Here is a 22,884-nt window from a genome sequence, read left to right as displayed (position 1 = left end):
ATAGTTAAAAATAAGGATCGACTGATACTGGTTTTTCAAGGCCGATACCGATACTGAATATTAGTACTTAATGAAACCGATAACCGAGATTTGGAACCAACATGCATTTACGGCGAAAATGACAATCTTTAAATCAAAATTAAAGCTTTAAACCTTTATAATATTGAACGTCCATTACATTCAAGCCATTGCCAAATGAGTTGTTACAAAGCTAATTAAGACTATCAGCTCTACAAAACTCTCTCTGTATTTCTCAGTATGGTTGTGTTTAGAAATTGGTGTCATCCGGCGACTTTCGCAAGTCCATAATGTTTTTTTAATCCTCCGTGTCCTCCTTGGTTGCTAGCAACTGCATAGAGAAGGGGTGTGGGTGAAGCGCGATCACGGAAGGCTTGTATCATGTGGATGCACTGACAGATTTGTTGTCATTACTTAGAATTCCTGATCGGGTCGACAGAAACTACGCACGATAGCTTTAAGATTTTGAAATGTTACAAACTCCAACACAAAACTTTGTTCAAATGCTTTAAAGGTCCTATGACATGCTGCTTTTTTGGATGCTTTTATATAGGCCTTAGTGGTCCCCTAATACTGTATCTGAAGTCTCTTTCCCGAAATTCAGCTCACAATAATGTTAAAAAACCTCATAAAGTGAAATTTTCATGCCATGGGACCTTTAAGCAATTATTTAATAAATAAGAAACTTTCAACATAATAAACAATAAAAGCTAGTCAAATAGTGTTGGGGGTGGGACATTAAGTCAGACTCAGTGGTGGGTGAAAGCCGAAGCAGAGGGACAGACACAGAGTTGTAGCCGAGCCAAAGTAGCGCACATTTTAAATTAATTAACTTTACTGGTTATCAGGCAAATAAAACGCCGATACAGATAATCTGAAAACTGCCCTATCCCAAGTTAAAAGCATCATTTGCCCTGCAATACTCAGCCCTAATCTTGAATGAATCACTTCCCCTGATATTTGTTCGACATAATGATTAAATAGCCAGAAAATGAATACTAATTATAAAAGAAGCAAAAAAGGTAAAACACAAAGCAAGTCTATAAAGTTGAGTTTTAGAAGCCTGACAAAGATGCCCGGACAGCTTGTTCCAGTTAAAAAAACTCCATATCGTTTGGTGGTAAACTGTGGGAAACGTGGTGTCTTGATTGGTGCTGATGATTGTTGGGAATGTCCTGTGTTCAGTGTCTTGTTTTGATTTAAAAACAAAAGTTTGAGAATGTGATTTTCTACCAGCTGAAACTTTAACTGCCTGATGGTAAGAGGAAAAAAAAGATATGCCTGCTGTTTGGAAAACACAAGCTTGCCCTCTTTCAAAAAGACATGTTCTGCATTTTTTATCATTTACAAGATTGTGTATTTGTAGGTACTGTACAGAATGCGTCTATAACAGGCAGATAGACACTGTAAAATGATGACTTACTATATTGGATATATTTTAGTTGACAAATAGGCAATTTATCATTTCAGTGTGGTCTATATGCAAAAACATTGTGGCTGATTAAACTGATGTATACTGCTTTAGCTACACTTACTGGACTGAGTAAAACCGATAAAGTGACTGAGACACTAACAAAATGAATAGCCAGAAACAGATACAGACACAGATGCAGGGAAAATGAGTGAGAGTGAAAACAAAGACAGAGGAGAGATGGAGAAACTGTAGTTATGCAACATATTGTGCAAGCAAACCATCACTAATCAAGTTAGATTTATTTTAGAAAACAGGTTAGCCATAAACACAGGTTACACACATGCTGCAAACACACAAAGAAGTGAGAATACAAATTCCAGTGAGGGCAGGGGTGAACAAATACTGTATGCCCTGCTTCTTTTTATTCAAATTTTTGTTGCCAAATAACGGTCGGTGTAGTTTCTTCAGTTTAAAGTCTGCCATCATGGACCTGAGCTTAAGTAGTGACTAAGTAGTAATCCTTCTTCCTCTAAAGAGAGTGTTTTTCACAAACTGGATGTTTTAATATTGTGCTTGTATCATTTTAAATATATGTTTCAAGCCCTATAGTTCCTTGAGATTGGCATGTGTGACAAAATGATCTTTTTTTTTACCTTTCAACCACTTCTCATGGTTTTCATCAGCGATCAGGACTGGCTCGGGTGTCATTACGAGATCTTATAAGATTTTTCTATGAATACGTACTGAGTAGCATTGAAAAATGTGTCAAATAGTGACAGCTAGTAATGCACTGTATGATGAAAGGAAGCTGCAGTTCAAACTTCTCTTTTTTCCAGATAAGAGAATCACATTCCTGTTAGATTATACATAAATATTTTTCAATCTAGGAGGACGTTTGCCGAAAGCCTACTCAATCATCATACTAGTAATCAGTCATGAGCTATTTCTCCTGGTAAATAAGAGTTAACAGCCTTCAAGCTGTCCCAGCTTCTGGAAAATAACCCCAAACTGTTGTGAAATACATGAAAGCAGCTCTGATAAGCATGAGGAAGAGGGAGGAGAGGTTTGGAGTCAGACAGAAGATCTAAAATTCATCATTCTTTAATGAAGGCAGTGGCATGTTCAAACTATGTGATTTGTTGAAAATTACAGGAATACTCATTTTGAATTTCAGCCTTTTTATTTTCCTTTTTCTCTTGGAGCCACACTGTGTGATCAAAGTGTCCAACAGACAGAACGTCTACAGGGAACATGTAAATAGACTACACATGCAAACTAATCTAGAAAAAATATTGCAAATGAGGCTGAGGGTAGATTTGTCTGCTTAGGAGTGTGAAATGAATGGAAAGCTTTCAGTGGAGCCTTGACAGCAGCTCTGTAATCCATCAGCCAACTTCAAAGGTAGTCCTGTAGTTATAAAAACCTTCTCCTCTTTCTTTTTCCCCTGCTGGGCAAGAAATGCAAGCCTGACCTTTTCCCAAAGTGAATGCACACAACTGCAGTAGGCAGACAGAGGCCAAAAACAGGAGCTCAGTAACACTTTACATGTCTTAGTTTTCCCAGCTTCCTCATTTGCATCTACAAATCCTGCTGGATTTGGTGACACTCTTGATGATATAAACACAAACATGAGACAAAAGATAAACATGTAGTAATACTGTCTAAAAGTACAGTGCACATAAACTTGGGGGTTTGTGTCATAATTTGGCCACTGATCCACTTTCTGTCACGGCTGGTGCGAAGGCAGGCAAGGTTGGGACCCAAATGCAGTTAAAAGAGCTTTATTCAAGACAAGCCAAACTTACTTGGAGTAATAATCCAATAAATCAAGGAAATCCACGAACAGGGAATGCAGAAACAAAACAGAACGCACAGCAAACAAGACGAGACGATCCGACAAGAGACAAGGGAAAACAGAGAGGCTAAATACACAAGGTAATGAGGGAACGAGAGGCAGGTGACACAACAGGTGGAACAAATCAAAAAAGGCGGGAAACAAACAAAGACAGGAAGAAAGCTAGACAAGACAAGGGAGACAAGACAGACTACAAAATAAAACAGGAAACCAAGCAAAACAGAGAAACAAGACTACACAATAAAACAGAACAAAATACCAAAACCCTGACAGTACCCCCACCCCCCAAGGGACAGATCCCAGATGTCCCAAAAACAAAAACAGAACAAAAGACAACCCAGGGAGGGCGGAGGGGGACCGGAGGAGGGCCAAACAGATTAACAAAAAAGTCAAACGGGGCTAGGGAATGGAGAGGCCACTCGGGACAGGGAACAGAAAGGCCCCAGGACAGGGACAGAGAGACCTCGGCAATAGGGGACAGAGAGACCTCGGCAACCGGGTACAGAGAGACCTCGGCAACCGGGTACAGAGAGGCCTCGGCAACCGGGGACAGAGAGGCCTCGGCAACCGGGGACAGAGAGGCCTCGGCAACCGGGTACAGAGAGGCCTCGGCAACCGGGGACAGAGAGCAGAAACGAAGGCAGAAACCTTCAGGCGGCCTGCGACGAAGGCAGAAACCTTCTGGCCACCGTCGACGAAGGCAGAAGCCTACAGGTGACCATTGACGAAGGCAGAAACCTTCTGGCCACCGGCGACGAAGGCAGAATCTCTCTGGCGGCCGGCGACGAAGGCGATATCCCTCTGGAGGCCGGCGACGAAGGCGAATCCCTTCTGAAGGCCGTCTGCGAGGGCGAATCCCTTCTGAAGACCAGCGGCGAAGGCGAATCCCTTTTGAAGACCAGCGGCAAAGGCGAATCCCTTCTGAAGGCCAGCGGTGAGGACAGCATCCCTCAGGCGGACAAGCAGGACGGCTAAGACTGAATCCTTTGGGAGACCTGGCGTGCCAGCGAAGGCTAAACCCCTCTGTGGGCCGGGCAGGCGATGGGTCAGCTGGACTGGAGACAGGCGACGGGTCAGCTGGGCCAGTGTCTGCCAAAAAGGTAACAGAAACAGGAGTTGGCGGGTCTGCCAACAAGGCAACAGGATCAGGTACAGGTAACAGGGCAACAGGATCAGAAGTCGGCCGGACTACCGACAAAACATGGGGGACAGGAGTCGGTCGGACCGTCAAAGGCAAAGTCTCTGGGATGCCGGAGACGGGTGAAGTCTCAGGGGTACCAGGGAAGGGCATAGTCTCTGAGGTGTCGGACAACGGCACAGTCTCTGAGGTCGAAGTCAACGAAGGCACTGGAAGACTGGTCAGCTGAGGCTCTAGAAGACTGGTCAGCGTAGACTCTAAGTGACCGGTCAGCGAAGACTCTGGACGACTGGAAGACTCTAGCAGAGCGGTCATCGTAGACTCTGGACGACTGGAAGACTCTTGAAGAGCTGTCATCGGAGATTCTTGAAGAGCGGTCATCGACGACTCTTGAAGAGCGGTCATCGAAAACTCTGGACGACTGGAAGACTCTAGCAGAGCGGTCATCAAAGACTCTAGACGACTGGAAGACTCTAGCAGAGCGGTCATCGAAGACTCTGGACGGCTGCACGTCAGCGGAGATTCTGGAAGGCTGCACGTCAGCGGAGGTTCTGGGCAGCTGCTAGCCAGCTGGGGATCTAGGGAGCTGCTAGCCAGCTGGGGATCTAAGAGGCTGCTAGCCAGCCGGGGTTCAGAGAAGCTGCTAGCCAGCCGAAGCTCAGGGCAGCTGCTAGCCAGCCGGGATTCTGGGAAGCTGCTAGCCAGCCGGGAATCAGGAAGGCTGCTAGTCAGCTGGGGATAAGGAAGGCTGCTAGCCAGCCGGGGATCTGGAGGACTGCTAGCCAGCCGGGTATCAGGAAGGCTGCTAGCCAGCCGGGGATCAGGAAGGCTGCTAGCCAGCCGGGGATCCAGGATCAACGACAACCTGGGGACACTAGGGAACTCGGAAACGTTGGGAAACTCGGGAACTCTAGGAAGCTTGGGGACGCTAGGAAGCTCGGGGACACTAGGAAGCTCGGGGACACTAGGAAGCTCAGGGACACTAGGAAGCTTGGGGACGCTAGGAAGCTTGGGGACGCTGGGCAGTGCTGGGACACTGGGCAGCTTGGGGACACTAGGAAGGCTGCTAGCAAGCCTGGGATCTGGGAGAGTGCTAACTAGCCTGGACTCAGGGAGGTTGCTAACTAGCCTGGGCTCAGGAAGGCTGCTAGCTAGCTTGAATTCAGGAGGGCTGCTAACTAGCCTGGACTCAGGGAGGTTGCTAGCTAGCTTGAATTCAGGGGGCCTGCTAGCTAGCCTGGGCTCAGGAAGGCTACTAGCTAGCCAGGACTCAAGAAAGTTGCTAGCTAGCCTGGATTCAGGGGGTTTGCTAGCTAGCCTGGATTTAGGAAGGTTGCTAGCTAGCCAGGGCTCAGGGAGGTTGCTAGCTAGCTTGAATTCAGGAGAGCTGCACGTCAGCCCGGAGTCAGGAGAGCTGCACGCCAGCTCAGGAGAGCTGCATGCCAGCCCGGGAACAGAAGGGTTGCACGTCAGCTCGGAACAGAAGGGTTGCACGTCAGCTCAGGCTCAGATACACAGGTTAGCTCAGGCTCAGAAACACCGGTCAGCTCAGGCTCAGGTACACAGGTTAGCTCAGGCTCAGGTACACAGGTTAGGTCTGGCTCAAGTACACAGGTTAGCTGAGGCTCAGGACAAAAAACAGGCATGGAGACGGGGAGGCGAAACTCCTGTGCTGTGGCCTGCCAACGCACCTCCATAAGGTGCCTAGCGAAGGCGTGGTCCTCCTCATGAAGGGAGCGGTAAAACTCAATCAACAGTTCTCCATCCGAGTCCAGTGGGTGAAAAACTGGCTTGAATTCCATAGCTGCTGGGTCCATATCTGGTCGGATCGTACTATCACGGCTGGTGCGAAGGCAGGCAAGGTTGGGACCCAAATGCAGTTAAAAGAGCTTTATTCAAAGACAAGCCAAACTTACTTGGAGTAATAATCCAATAAATCAAGGAAATCCACGAACAGGGAATGCAGAAACAAAACAGAACGCACAGCAAACAAGACGAGACGATCTGACAAGAGACAAGGGAAAACAGAGAGGCTAAATACACAAGGTAATGAGGGAATGAGAGGCAGGTGACACAACAGGTGGAACAAATCAAAAAAGGCGGGAAACAAACAAAGACAGGAAGAAAGCTAGACAAGACAAGGGAGACAAGACAGACTACAAAATAAAACAGGAAACCAAGCAAAACAGAGAAACAAGACTACACAATAAAACAGAACAAAATATCAAAACCCTGACACTTTCAGGCTGAAAACGAGCAGAAGTTTCTGCGTTCAAGTTGTAGCCATTCATTATTGTATTGGCACTGTACCTTGTTGTTGGTTATGATACAGGACACTAATGAAAGAAATGGGGTTGGAGGGAAAGGTTACTGGCCAACAGGCATCAGACTGTGGTCTGGAATTTCAGAATAGCTGTAGTTTTTTGTTTGTTTGTGGTCTTGTGTGTCTTTTTTTAGTTTTATACATTTTTTATATGACAGAAATGGGATTCAGCCTTAATCCTAGTCTGGTGAGAAGGTCATAACTTTTATCCAACCTTTCCACTAGGATTACAGCCAACACACACACAGACACACAGAAACACAGACACACACACACACACACACACACACACACACACACACACACACACACAGTGGTTCTGTGCTTTGGGAGCCACTGGCACACATTAAAAATAATGTACTCTGGTTACAATTCAGATCCATGCACGTGGGAACACACGGACACACACAATGGCTCGTTTGGGCTGCAGCACCGTAATTAGGTCTGTTTTGTGCTGATAGAGAAACAGTAACGTGATACACTCACATGCTTCTGTGATTAAAGACAGAGCTAACGGCAAAACGAGAGGACGGACAAGAAGAAGACAAGCAAAACAGCGAGGGAACAGCGAAAAAAAAAAAGAACATTTGTTACTATTTGGTTATGTAAAAAAGGAGACATACACTGTTTCTTGGTAATGATGCTAACCCGAGGCAACATGCATTTGAAGGCACCTTTGCGATGTTAGAGTCGAGATGATGGAATCATGAAAATACAATAGACACATAGATGCAAGAATGGGCATGTATACGCTATCTATATGTGTGTGACTGGCAGAGTGGTGGCAGGGCCAGATGGCAGTGCCCTAGGGTGGAGGGGGGGGGAAGAGAGAGAGAGAGAGAGAGAGAGAGAGAGAGAGAGAGAGAGAGAGAGAGAGAGTAATTTCACTTTATGCTGTTAACGTCTGCTATCGCTCCTCAGATTGTCTCCTCTCCACATTCCCTCCAATTATTGTGTGACTGATATAATGCAAATGAGGAATAACAATTTGACATTTTAAAACTATTAAAATATGGAGGAAAAAAAAGGCTCTGCACACTTGGATCTAATGCAAGTGGGAAGTGCACTACCCATGCGTGCATGACAAAGCACCATTGTGCCCTATTTTAAGTCATAAGCTCTGGAATTCCCTTTTTGTCAAACGTCAAATGACCAAAACTTGGCTTGTAGCCTACTCTAAATACAAACTCCACAAATACAACACATCACAAAAAACAGAGTGTAAATCAATACAGAAATACCCGTATTGGTCCGAATAAAGACTTTTTTCCCCGGAAATATGTCTGAAAAAGTGGGTTCGTCTTATATTTGTGGTCTAGGCTTTTTTTATGTTAAAGGTGCTCCAAGTGATGCAGTCATGCGTTTTTTAGGCTACAACATTTTTTGTCACAAACATCTCCTCACTATCCGCTAGCTGCCTGTCCACTGAACACACTGTAAAAAAACGCGGTCTCTGTAGACAGTCCACAAACGGCAACAAAATCAACGTTGCACCACTAAACACAACAAACAGTGTTCCAGCCAATAACCGACAAGAAGAATTTGGGGGTGGGGGTTGCGGGGTTAGTGCGCGGAAGGGAGGGGGAGGGGACGGGATGAGGAGGAGGGAGGGGCGAGCTAGACTTCATTTTGTTTGACAATACTTCGAACATCAACAAGAAGTGACATCACCCAACATCGCTTAGAGCACCTTTAATACACCCACAACAACAGATGTCACCAACAACATGAAATGAGGAAAACGTGTGTTGCCCTCCTAACTGAAGCAAGTCACCGTCCCTCACAGCTAGCTAGTGCCAGGGCCTGAAACATGGAGAGACACAGTGATTGTCTCAAACAAAGTCTCAGCTGGACTCAAGCCAGCTGATGGTTGCGCTGCGACTCAGCTGTTCAAGTCAAAGAGGCTAGTTTTAGAACGTAAGGGACGTCACGTTTCAGCAGCCAATAGAGAAGTCAGCTGGTAAAGTCAGCTATAAACTATAGAAATGAAATGATCCATAGTCCATTTTAATTTAATGTTACAAAATGGCAGAGTTTAAGGCCTCAACGACCACCCGAAAGCACGGTAATGTTATATGGTCAAGCCAGATAGAGAGAGCCAGCGTGTTAGAACAAAGCCGTGAATCAGAGAAATAAAATGTGTTTTCGCTGATTCATCACTAGAAGTGCAACTGTAGCAAGCATTTCACTATCACTAACGTTATCCACATTCATATTTAACAAATGATATATCCAGCTACAAAAAGCCTGGAAGTCGGAAGTTAGAACGGAAGTACAACGAGGCATTATCATGGAGATGATACACCATCTAAAAATGCAAACAGCCAGAGAAAATCTTACCGTGGTCCTCAAAGCGGCTGCTTCCAAGAGATTGACAGGAGTGTGATTACGTGACTGAAAAAAGGATTGATGAGGGTACCAGAGTCATCAGTCATTGAGCTGAAGGCCTTGTAAATATTTACTGTTAATTTAAATGTGACACTTTCATCTAAAAAGATATTGAAAATATTATTTTATTTAAAAGATGTTAAAAACAACTGCCTACCTTGTTTTATTCAATGTGTTTTTATTAGAATTATTTTCAGATACAATTTTCCGAGACCCGGTGGTAATAGAAATGATCCATAGTCCATTTTAATTTAATGTTACAAAAAGCTGGTCGAAATGGCAGAGTTTAAGGCGAAGCCTCAACGACGCTGCTGTGTGATTGGTTGATTAGATAATTGCATTAACGAGAATTCTACAGGTGTTCCTAATAATCCTTTAGGTGAGTGTGTATATATATATATATATATATATATATATATATATGAGCATTAAAATGAGAAAAAATAATGGGACAAAAAGAAATCAAGGGACATTTAAATAGAAAAAATGTGCGATTAATTGGGATTAATTGCGAGTTAACTATGACATTAATGCGATTAATTGCGATTAAATATTTTAATCGTTTGACAGCACTAGTTTATAGCAGTTTCATGGCTGACATGTGTATATGTGGGTTTGGATGAGCTTGTCTGTGACTGTTTGCCACGCCTCAAAATCCAGTTTTAAACCTGATGGCAGTAAACAACAGTTTTTCCCACTAAATTATCATTAAACCACAAGACTTTTCACATTCACATAATCACTTAGGTGTGTGAATAAGAACATCAAAATGCAAACAAACATACACACACCCTTGACAACTATGTTGTTATGTTTCTTATAAACCACTTCGTAAACTGCATTCAACTGTGTTGATTGAAAGTCCTAGAAGCCCTGGCTGAGGCTAACATCAACGTCTTGATTATCTCAGGCTTCCCCTCCTGAACTTACAGTGGAATAACAACTTAACTTGTTAAGTACTGTATGCCACACTGGTGTTGTATTTTAGCACTTTGCATTTTAAGTTTTAACTACACATGATCATTGGTCAGTAAAGAACTGGGGGGCAAAATGCTTTTACAAAAAGCAACTGTGGTAGGAATATCAGCAGTCAGAAGATGAGTAAAACCCTCAACCACTTATTCATACTACAAAGATGGAGTGCTCAATTACGTTTGTAAGTTTAAACCATTAAGTCATAAACCACCCTGCTAGACATTATTATTTAAGGTTAATATATTATTCATTACATCTTAAAATGTTGTTGGTCTTATATTTCTTTTAATGTCATGTTTTCTAACTTTAGAAGAAAAAGAAAACGTTCATGAACGTTTACAGTAAGGAATCATTTTGACTATCCCCTGGAAAGAAAACAGGAAGTCCATCTGTTCCCAGTAAGACAAATCAGTGCAGAGAATTAGCTGTGGTGTCATGGTTGCCCCAAGTAACCAAGGTCGACAGATGACAGCAGCTAATTGGAAAACTAATGAAGTCCAGAAACCCAGCCTGGACTCTGGTGTGTGTGTGTGTGTGTGTGTGTGTGTGTGTAAACAGAGAGTAATGAGGTCCAGAAAAGGAGGACAGAGTTAGGGGTCAGCCTTCAAATAACACCTTCTACTTTTATGAAAAATAAACTGTAGATGGCTTATTATGATACAGTTGATCAATTTGCATGTAATGGACAGTAGTCATAACGCCCCAAACTGTATGTTAACAGTGTCTGTCTTCAACTGACAACTAACACAATTTATTACATGGCTTAGTTGAATTCTAAGGCATTCTGCGGTCTGTTATTTCCAAGGGGGTAAGCTTCTCCTCGGACCGCGAACCTCCTATGGCGCCATTTTAATGCTACAAAGCCATCACCTCCTGTTAGCATTCCATTGACTGCCATTCATTTTGGCGCCACTTTGACAGCGAATAACTTTACATCTGAAGCGTTTAAAGACTATTTGTCCATTGTTTATTTCTAAAGAAACACGACGATGTATAAAAGGATCCATTACCTTGTACCTCACGTTATGGCTTGTAGCAGACGTTTTTGTAAAAAATAGGCTAACGATTGTGTCATAACCACGCAACTTACTGTCGCATAGTAGAGGAATTACCATATAGTACAGGAGAAGCGCGCAGGCAGTTTTGTCTCACATTAGCTGTTTAAGTGTAATTACTAATGTTAACTAGCATTTTAGTTAGCAATAATTAGCCTGTGCCTATGTTATCTCCTTACATATACCTACGCTCTCCGTCTCTGCAAGATTGGGAATTATTGAGATTTCTCTTGGCACAGCTACCAGACGACTTACAACTTTCAGACACGTTGCTCACGGCACATTTACGTCGTCTCTCTCAGCTGGAGGCTGCGCAGTAACGCTCAGCGCTCACCGGAAAAGTGCTTCTAACGGCCTTCACTGGTCTCCGTCCAGAGCAACGGGATCTGTTGGTCCACTCTTATATACTGTCTATGGTTATTTCTTGATAACAGACCGTTGCTAAGGATAACACACCATTGCTATGCATAGCAGAGCGTTGCCATGGACGCAGTTCTGTTCACTCTGGAGGACAGCTATATCAATCTGCTGAAAGAAGTCCGGATAATTTATCAGCTGTGGCAAAAAGTGGGGAAACGTGGATCAACTTCTGTCCTCGTGGATCAACTTCTGTCCTCGTGGATCAACTTCTGTCCTCGTGGATCAACTTCTGTCCTCCAATTCAAGCAATGACAGCAGATCTAGTGAGCACCATCGCTACATCTTTATATACGGTCAGTTAGCTTACATTGCAACATGTTTAACGTTACAGGTGTGTCAACTGCAGCGGCTGTGCAAAAAGGAAACAAGATGAATGAGGACATAAACGTCAACATAAATATTCCCAAAGAAGTCCCATTCACCGTGTCTCACTTCACCGTCAACGGAAATGTTCAGTTTAATGTGAATTAGAGCAGCCGATAGCCCGCTAGCTCACTACAACGCTTCAGCTAATGTTGTGTCAATTCCTGCAGTGATTAAAACAGCAGCTGGGTAATTTGTCCACCGATCGCGGCGCTGTGGTATCGTTACGTCTAGGCGGGATTCTGACTTAGAGGCGTTCAGTCATAATCCCACAGATGGTAGCTTTGCACCATTGGCTCCGCAGCCAAGCACATACACCAAATGCCTGAACCTGCGGTTCCTCTCGTACTGAGCAGGATTACTATTGCAACAACACATCATCAGTGATAGCACGGCAGCATGCTATAGAGCCCGACTCATAAATATACGGCTACTACCATGGCCTGTAAAGGGGGATAAAATGCGTGCCCGGACCGGTGACTTTTGCCAGAAATGTATTCGCTGCAGGAGGGGGAGATACTGTGGTGTTGAGTAATAGACGAAGGGTTGCATTAAACAGCTACAGAGTTTACGTTGCTATGGACACAGGATTCCAACCGTAGAGACGGAATGGACTATTTTCTTTAGCGGAAGCAATACAATCGTATTTAAATCAATAAACTCCTTTTTAAATCAATATTTTGTGTCAAATTATTGATTTATTTGGTAAGTAGCCATGTAATAAGCAGGATAAAAAAAAACATTCAGGCTGATCACCCTGTCGGGGTTGTATTCGCTATAACAACCGCCTCGCTCTACATGATCCCTTACTTAACAGGCACTTGCTGGTTGTTTTCTTCACACAACCAGTTGAAATTAGAGGGCGATAAGAAATAATTTCAGCTTTCACCATTGAAGTTGCTTTGAGAGACAACATGTAATGCATACATTAGGAAAATGGCATTACATGTGTTGTGACCATTTCAGGTAATATGTTTTTTTGGGAGCCTATTATTGCAAATAAAGCAATAATTCAGAAAGGTAGTGTTTCGTGGACTTGAATCATGGTGTAATTAAAACCTCACTTAGAGCCAAGGCAGCAGATCACCAATTAGTTCAATGTGTGTATGGCTAAATACTTTCTATGTCTTATCAAGTAGTTATCAGTGACATCTAATCAGAATTAAGAGAGTAAATGTCTTTTTTGTGAGAAATGTGCTATTTGTTAAATATTTACATTTAAGAGCAAATGTACTCCTTGTGCTGATTTGTATCATCTCTCATTATCACAGATAATTAGACAGACAGAAACAGAGACACGCAAAGAGAGAGAAAGAGAGGTAGTCTAAAAGCAGTTACACACCGGGCCGATAATCGGCCGTTGGACAGTCTGGCGAGGTCAGTGACTCGAGTCTGTTCGGTGTATTCCGTGCCGTCGTCCATTGGAGGAGCTGTCGGCCTTCATTTTCGCCGACCTGACATGCTCAGTCGGAGATAGAGCAGTCGGGACTAACCCGGAAATGGCAAGCGGGATGAGCGTGACCAAGCCTCTCAAAATCTGACGAAAATATTTTAAACTGACCTTTGTCGATCTGAAATGAAGACAGATTCAGCAACTGCATGGCCTATTTCTCGCTTAAAATGTTTTCAGAAACACGTTTCGGTGAACTATTTTAGTACAATATGAGATCATATTCTGAATGAGTCGCCAATAACGGCCGGTTGAAAAATCCAAAATCCGGAAGCAGTAGCCAGATCCATGTGACGCGTTCGTCCAATCAGCTTCCGGTTTTCATTTTTTTGGGCGACAATCCTGCTGTTATGGAGACGTATTACGTCTCGTAGCTTTGGTGTGTTCCGAGGCACTTTTTTGACCAACTCGGGGAGACTGATCAGTCCAACTGCCTTTTCTGCCAACGGTCGGCCGTCTGCTTGGTGTGTAACTGCCTTAATACAGCTGTCTGACCATTTTGATACTATCACAATTCTTGATACTGCCAACAAGTGTGACTGTGTCTGTATAACATAAAGGCTAAAGGGCTAGACAGCTCTATACATTTCTTTGACACTACCGAGAAACATTCAAGAGAGCATGTATTTATTCTTTATACTTTCTGGCTGAAATTCATTCTCCTTTAAAGATGCAGTAGGTACGACTTATAAAACTAACTTTCTGTCATATTTGCTGAAACTGACCCTATGTTCCAGTAGAACTATATGAAGCAGGTAATTTAAAAAAAATCCAGCTCCTCTGGCACCACCTACAGCCTGAAAGGCAAGGCAAGACAGCTTTATTTGTATAGCACATTTCAGCAACATGGCAATTCAAAGTGCTTTACAGAAAACATTAAAGAGCAAATAAAAATGATTTAAAAAAATTAAAACATTAAAGAGCAGTTAAAAATGATTAAAAAAATTAAAAATAGATAAAAGACGAGAATAAAATTTAAAGTGCAGTATAAAAACAAGTTAACCGAGACCAACTCGGGCCTCCCAGAGGACTTATACTTTAACTCTTTTTGCGATTTAGTGCGATTTGCAAAAATCCACAGCTCCCTGTTCAGATGCTCCAATCATGGCCAGGGGGGTGTCCAATCATGGCCAGGGGGGTGTCTAACTGCGTGTCAATCACTGCTCACACAATCCTACCTACAGCAGCTTTAAGGGAGTAGATTCATTGGGAGACAGAAGCTACAGATTAAATGAACAAAAACACCCACTACAGCACCAGACAAGTTAACAGGATCACAACTTTACTTGAACCAGTAAGCAACACTCCAACTTTATTTCTTGCTTAAATACACCATCATGTTAGTGTGTTGAGTAATTCTGTTTACTTCAACTATTTTTGAGGTCAGGATTCACTTTTTCATAAGCAAAGTATCATCTCATTTAGATTTAGAGCCTGTATATGTCTGTCTGCAGTTAATTATCACTATAAAACTCTGGATGTCATCCGTATATATACTGTATTTTTTGGCGTTGACCTTAAGGAGAGAGAATGGGATAAAAGAAAAGTCCACGGTCCAGGAAAAGAAAAGAAAAACGAAACTAAAGGATGCCGTGAAGGTGTGCAGCACAAAAAATAAAAAGGATGAGAGCGAGAGATGTGGCCCTGACCTTGACACTGACAAGTCAATTGACAGGCTGTATTTTAGATTTATTATTTCAAGCCAACTGTGACATGGTGCTACAGGAGTAATACAACCCGAGCATCTCTTTCGGCAGAATTTTACACTCAGACACACTTACACAAGCCGACCTTCTTTCATACACATGAAGAAAGAGTTATCCGAGGGCCATCAAAAGGCCTACAGCCACTTGCCTCTTAAAAGTGGAGATTAAAACCATCCCAGAAAGAGGATTATTTAAAACACAAAAAGCACTGTTGAAAGAGAGACAGAGAGATAGAAAGAGAAGATGGAAAGAAACTGAAAAGAGAACGAGCAGGAAGACAGTGGTACAGAAATAGAGAAAGAGGATAAGATATGTGATGGAGGAGGGGAAAAGGGACAATGGTAAAGATGAGAGGTGGGGAGGGAAAGCTTTAACATGCACAAGAGAGACAGAGGGAGAGGGAGAATGACATAAAGGGCAGAGAGGATTAAGATGATAGGAATCGTTATGTGCATTACAATGGTGATGGAGGGAGGGGGGGGACAATGAATTAAGGGATCCACGAAGGAAAAAATAGTCTTACACTACATGAAGGATATGTCACAGTCATAACTGGAACCTTCAGACACATGCAGGGTTTTATTTCAACATGTGATACATACCCAGGCCAGAAGTTACCAACTGCTGACATTTCATTTTGTGTTCATGCCCTTGAAACTGAGGTATGGATTTGAACGAACAAATCTTCAGTTTGTCTATAATGAGTCTGCTTTCTTTCACAGCTTTTTATGCCATTTATGCCTTTAATGGCAATTCTGACTTCTCTTTACCAACATAGCCACGACTCCCTCTGTGAATGCGAGGCTACAGAGAAGGGATGGAAAATAAACAAAGAAGATTTATGTAAAAACCATGTTGCACGTCTCTGCAACAGAGGTGGCGAGTGAGAAGTTAGTACGACCCAGAGAGCCGCTATGGCCTCATTTATAGGAAATACTGCATTTTTTTCTAAATTCCAACGCACCTAGCCTGTTGACAGTCTTACCAAGACCACAGAGGTCTGAGAGAATTTCATGAAATGTGAGACGTGACGTGGTTTGCTACATTGGGTTATGATGAGTGTTTGAGTGTTAATGTTGCTGCTAATGTGTTTGCCCACTGGGATAAGATGATCATCAACAACAAGACCCTGGTACCAAGTTCAGTCTACTTCTTATGTTCAGTATTTGGTTATTTTAGTCATTAAAGCTCAATTTAATGATTGGTGTGGAGTAACACTGGATGCTGGTGCTCGAGTACAGTTCAGGCTAACCAACACGATCCACCATGAAAAATCTGTCATCCTATGACTGTTACATTGATGGGACACTATAGCAATCACAGATAAAAGCTTTAAATATAGCCTATACTATCTACTTAATTCACCTCTGAACATATCATGAGACATTGAACCAGCGATTAAATTAGACTCATTATTCCCTCTTTATTGAGTATTCGACCTCCATAATATCCCTTCTTCAGGTCCCCCCCCCTTTGGTACAAGGTTAATCCCGTCCCTTTCAGTCTGTTCTTCTTTCTGTCTTTGCGTTTCTCCCTCTTTCTTGTTAGAAATCGAACCTCTGCTCAATATGGATATACAAAAAGGTATCTGTCCATTGTAGTTGTTACAAAAAAGCTTGGTTGCGCATTTCATGATTAGCAGTGTTTGTCGGTAGAAGCAAGGTATTGTGCCATGGCACACCGAATGAATGATGGCACCTATATCAATGTTTTCCAACACAAATTCACAGGTCTGCACTAGGTATGCCAGTTGTGGAAGGTTGAGACAAATCAAAACCTGTCCAAAGGCAATTACACAAAATACAATTTACCTAGCGAGCTAACTAGTTAGCAAGTAAGGTAGTGAGCTCACTAGATAAAGAACGAGCTGGCAAGCTAATTTGCTCACAAGACAGCTCACGTGCTAGATTCAGCTAGTACCTCAGCTAACTAGCTATACTTTTTATTTTATTAGCTAGCTTTATTAGCTGTCTAGGTGTTTTCAGCAGCTCATTGGAACATTATTTTGTCTGACGCCACGTTAGGTAGTAATTACAAGCAGCAGTATCAAAAATGTTCACGGCAGCGTGTAGGCCACACTAACAGGCAATTACATAAAAAAAAAAAAAAAAAAGAACTCTAAAGGCCGTTTCACATTGTACGCGGCATGCGCTGCGCTCGCCGCTAGGTTGTCCCAAAGCCTGTCTACGGAAAGCCGTTCCACTCCTTATTAAGCCCCATTGTACCTACTTTGGTTGCAGTTCCACCAGAGTTCCACTGGGGGTGATCACGGTCCAGTGAAAAATGAATGGGAACCTATGGAGCTAGACGGCTAAATTTGTCTCTTTCGCCCGATTGTCGATGAGAAATCTCAGATTTGATTGTAGTTTTTGCAAGTTCAACATGGATTATAGGTCGAAAGTTGAATGAACGAGTACTTATGCCCTTTTGATTTGTTACAGGTTGAGTCGTTGTTGCCCATAACGCGCTAGCATTCTGCTAATGAATGCTGATTGGTCAGTGAAGGACAGATTACGATCGGAGATCCCGCTTGACGGCATCCGAAGCAGAACCAGAATGCCAGAGTGAATACTTCGGCGTGGTCTTTAAAACATTAGCAAACCTCTTTCTAGCACGTGTATTAACAGGGAGAGCCTAACCTGTCAGCTGTGTTGTCGATGCCTCGAGAGAGAAAAGGAAGCGACTCAAAGCTCGCCGTAAAGCAGAATCTCTGGCCGTATATGTGTATGACGTCATTGACATTTTAAAAGGCTTTTTAGAACAAAAAAGCCATTTTAAAAAAATCTAACACCCAGCAGTGTGTATTTTCTTAGCCTCACCTTTCAAATGCAACATTCAAATTACTAGACAAAAAATTATATCCTGAGAAAAGTGGATTTTGAGGGGTATAGCTCCATAGAGTCCCATTCATTCTGCACTGGCCTGTGAGCGCCCCCTATATGGAACTCTGGTGGAACTGCAACCAGTTCAGAAGCCGGAAGTAACGAGAGAGTGGAACTTCTTCCCATATTAGAAATTCTTTGGTTGTCCTATTCCAAACTATATTTGTTGTGCTTGCCACCGGGCTCAGCGCAAATTTACGTCATACATGCGCCAATATTTGAATGCACGTCACGTCTGCGTCCTGTGTTTACATCAGACGTGCAGTACATGCGACATTGTGGATACGCAGTAGTGATTTGGTGGAGACGATGTTTCTGTCTTTGAAACAAAAGAAAGCCTTGGCACTTGCCCTGGTTGTGAGGAGAAGACGGAGGAAGGCACCCGCAAGAAGGGTGTGGGTGCACGAGATCCCTCAGGTCCAGAGAGCAGTTGGGGGAATTCCGGCTGGTGAAGGAGCTCCGCTTTCACTGTGACCGGTTCCAGGAGTACTTTCAGCTCAACAGGGAGCAATTTGACAGTCTGCTGACGAGAGTCGGGCCTACGATTTCCCGGATGCGAACAACATTCCAAAAGCCCATTTCTACAACGGAGCGTCTGGCTGTTTGTCTCTCCCTGACGTGTGGCTCCAGACAAGACAGTATGGAAAAGTACTTTCAAGTCTGCCCCTGCACCACTTTTTTGTCTCCTCTCCTTTATGTACCTGTCCCTTAGGTTCTTCCACCTTTTCTTACACTCCTCCTCTAAATAGATGAAGACGTGTGGATTATTTTAATTTCTAAATAAAATGTTGCATTTCAACACTATTTGTCATTGCATGTTTATATACTTAAGTAAGAGGTCTGCAGTCATTGCAGTTGGGTATAATAAAGCTAAGATATGAGCCTACATTCATACATGCATCATTCATTCTCTGGAAAACACTTTGTTTAATGCATTTGTGCAATTAATTCCTCCAAAACTGGAGCTTATACATTTGAAAATGGGTAGTTATTCTGTGTAAAGGCCAATATACCTACCTATATACCTATATGTGAACTTCAATGAAAATGAACATGACTTGTGTCAATCAGTCCAAACATATTTTACATCATATAAACAAATACAATATTATTGTGTAAATACAACCAAGTGTAAATTGTAATTTCCCCATTGGGGATCAATAAAGAGTATAAATTATAATTTTTTTTTTAATAAAAAATACAAATAATACACTTGGTATCAACTTGGTATTTGGTTTTTGCAGCTCACAACAGTAGGCTACAGTTCTTCGCAGTTGCTTTGGTGCATTTCTCAGATCAGAGATGACAATAATGTGTAACTTTGTCACATAGGGAATAGTGCTCCCTTTCATGTGCATTGTTCATTAGACTATACTTACAGAGTGAACTGTTAAATATGGACAACAACACAAAGCAGTTTCACTATCTTGGTATAAACAATGGCATAAGTCAGTTTGATTCATTGTTACTTGCTTTGGACATAAACAAAGGATTTCCAGAAAGATACACGATTTCTCAGGTCAGTCACTATGCAGTGCAGTTTACACCAATTGTTTTAAGAAATGCACTCACTGTTGTGCAAATGCAATTATGATTTGACAAATGCACCAAAGTAACTGAGAAAAAATGTAACATAGGATTGTATTTCAGTGGAGACATATATGTTGATTTCACATAGCTAAAACAAACCTGAATGATTTCAATTAAGAGGCTACAATAATCTACACAGCTGGCATGCTTATTATGGTGAAATATGCTTCCACAGCATAGTTTTGCGTCCGAGGTCTCTGTACGACCTCGAACTTGTGTCGTAGCCTATACAGCTCTGGGAGATCGCTGACGGCCAAAATCAACCTCTCGTCCATGTTCCGTTTGTGGATCCACGTGTATGTTGTTTTTTTTCAGACACTTGAATGCATGTCACAGCGCACTGCGGCCGCTCTTGCGCGTGCCGCGGTCAAAGTTGAACCATGTTGAACTTTGACCGCGGCACGCGCAAGAGCGGCCAGCCGCAAAATGCCGCTTGCACTGCGCTTTGCTCAGCGCAGCGGCAGACGAGTTCTTTTGCGCGCATGCCATTGACAATAATGGGTTTCATAGCGCAGCGCTGCCGTTTGCGCGTACAATGTGAAACGGCCTTAATTCAGTTGCCTCAGCTTATTAAAGCTATAGTGCGTATTGTTAATGAACATCTAACACAATAAAATGTATATGGTGTAACTGCAGGCTAGCAATAGCAATATCCATTTGGAACTTTCAAAGGGGACCAATTGGGAAATGTACACAAAATAAAAAAAACAATAAAACAGACTTCCTTTTTGACGTAGTCTTTCATTAAACAGCAACGATATTGTAACTGCAGTTTCACACTGACAGCCCAAAGTCCATATGCACCTTGTACACAAGTGATAGCATGTTTGCTGTGGCATTTGTACAGAAATTCCTAATCTTGTTTGGAGAGTTAACAATGCTGTTAATACAGAACACATTTATACGGTTGAGCAAATATAATTCTAAAGATAAAATCAACACATTTAAAGACACTAAATCCCTTTTTACAGCAGTGGTTTTGACCTGTGGGAATCTGCCCAGCTAATCAATCACGTGTGTCAAAGTTCTGTAGCCTTTTGTTATTGTCAACAGGAGTTACCATGAATACAAAAAAACACACTTCAAAACACTCTGTTAGCCACTGAAGCTCAATGTGCTGCTGGCAATAAGTGTCTGTTTGAGCTTGTGTGTGCACATTACTGTGCCTGAAAGAGGGCATGAGTGTGTGTGTGTGTGTGTGTGTGTGTGTGTGTGTGTGTAGCCCTGGGTTCACGCAGAGTGTCATACAGAGCGTGGGACTCTTTTCTATGTGACAATAACATCAAAACCACTCAGGGTTACTTTTTGATTTCACGCATGCATGCAGGCACGCTCATTATGTTCATGTAACAAAAAACAAAATGGAGCACTGAGAATTTACTTTGTGATATATTACCTCAACACCATAGCTTTTTGTTAAATCTCTGCCAATTATTAGCTGTCTTTAATAATTACTCATCTCTATTACCAAAATTTGATGTAATTGATAATGGCTATTACAAGACACCATCGTTAAAGATCACAAGAGTTGGCAGTGTGCATGTGTTTGTGTGTTCTATCACTTTTCGTGCAATCATTCCGAAAAGAAGTAAATAAAGGTCACGTTTCTCCTGTACAGAGTTGGGTGATGCCAAGGGTTATGGTCATTGTGAAGGACAAACAGAAGACTTTGAATGGAGTAACCTAGTTCTTCAAACAGTTACTGTTTAAATCTTTAAAAAAAACACACACACTGAAAACAGTTTGTCCCTGAGAACAGCTAAGTGTCTCATATGGTTTCATCAGTTTAATAAATCTAATGTTAATCATAAATGAACAATAAATAACAATAAATACATGTGGACACCAAAAATTCTGCCTTGTAAATCTCATGAGGAAGATCTAATGTTGCTGCATAAGTTCCAGAGCAAACATAGTAAAAGTTTTTAGACAGAAGTGAAATGCCTGTGGGAAAATCAGATTAAACATGTTTATCTGCAACAAAACAAAAAGGGATCTAACTTTCTTGAAGGCATACCTGCAAACTCAGAAGGGCTGAAAAAGGTGACACATTTTATGGGAAGCTGCACACTGTCATACGTTCCTCTACAGCGAAATACAGACAAACTTTTACACCGTTTAGCTGTCGGAATTTTAACCATGTTTACTCCAGCTGCTAGCTAACGGTAGGCTAATGTTACCTGCTGACAAGTGTAGGGTTAACTAGCGTGACATGTGGCAATGTTTCGGTTGCCTCTAACGTCCGTTTCGGAGCATCAGAGAGAAACGCGGGCATTTCAGTGGCACCTAAATAAGGCACCAAAATCCGCGTTGCAATTTGGTCAGGTAGATAACGGTCGTTAAGGCATTAGCACCCCCCCACCCCCCAAATAAAAACTCTTCGGATCTACACGATTCACGTGGATGACATTTTCCCCATTCAAAATGGCGATTTTCGCCATAAAGCGACTAGTTTGCAGGTATGTGAAGGACACGTCACACTAGGGGGCAAAACTATTATTGTCATTTTATGACAGGAGGCTAAATCCATACATTGATTTTTTAACCTGCTTATATTATTTGACACACAATATCCATCTTTTTAGAAGCACAGATCATGAACACATTGTAGAAAGATGCTCAATAATCAGGTTTCCCTTTTTTCTGGAGAGCATTAGAGTAGTGACTTAGTTTAGTGCCAGTGATTATGACCTCTCAGTCTGTTGGCCTGCACATGGCTGGTGAGTGCCTCTGTGAGTGTGTGAGAGAAAAAGAGGGAGAGTCATTGATTGTGTCCCAGGCCTGAGGGGCCGCCAAGACAGCTTGACTAGTGAGAACAGATGGCAGCCCACTGTGTGTGTGTGTGTGTGTGTGTGTGTGTGTGTGTGTGTGTGTTATACAGAAAGTATTTCTTTGCAAGTGTGAGAGGGTAAATATGTGTGGAAGTGAACTTGTTTATACACTCACATTGCATCACTCCAACCACACACACACACACACACACACACACACACACACACACACACACACACACACACACACACACACACACACACACACACACACGCTGGGACGAGCTTCACACTCGTCAAAGCCTAAAATTATGAACCCTGCCTCTCCATCATTTCTTGTCCTCTATGCTTCATAGGACACACACCACTCTGGTGTCATTGGAACACAGCTAAATTCAGCGTAATCTGGGTCACAGAAAGTGATTTTAGTTACGATGGTAACTGATTAAATCATTAACAGCATTGCAACAAAAGATGGATCATACGGTCTGTTAATAAAAAGTATTTCTCAACTTCATATCTACAGTACCGTGCAT

This window comes from Sander lucioperca, chromosome 1 (assembly GCF_008315115.2).
Source record: "Sander lucioperca isolate FBNREF2018 chromosome 1, SLUC_FBN_1.2, whole genome shotgun sequence".
Taxonomy (NCBI): domain Eukaryota; kingdom Metazoa; phylum Chordata; class Actinopteri; order Perciformes; family Percidae; genus Sander; species Sander lucioperca.
The sequence above is the reverse complement of the archived record's forward strand: the minus strand, read 5'-3'. Positions refer to the sequence as shown.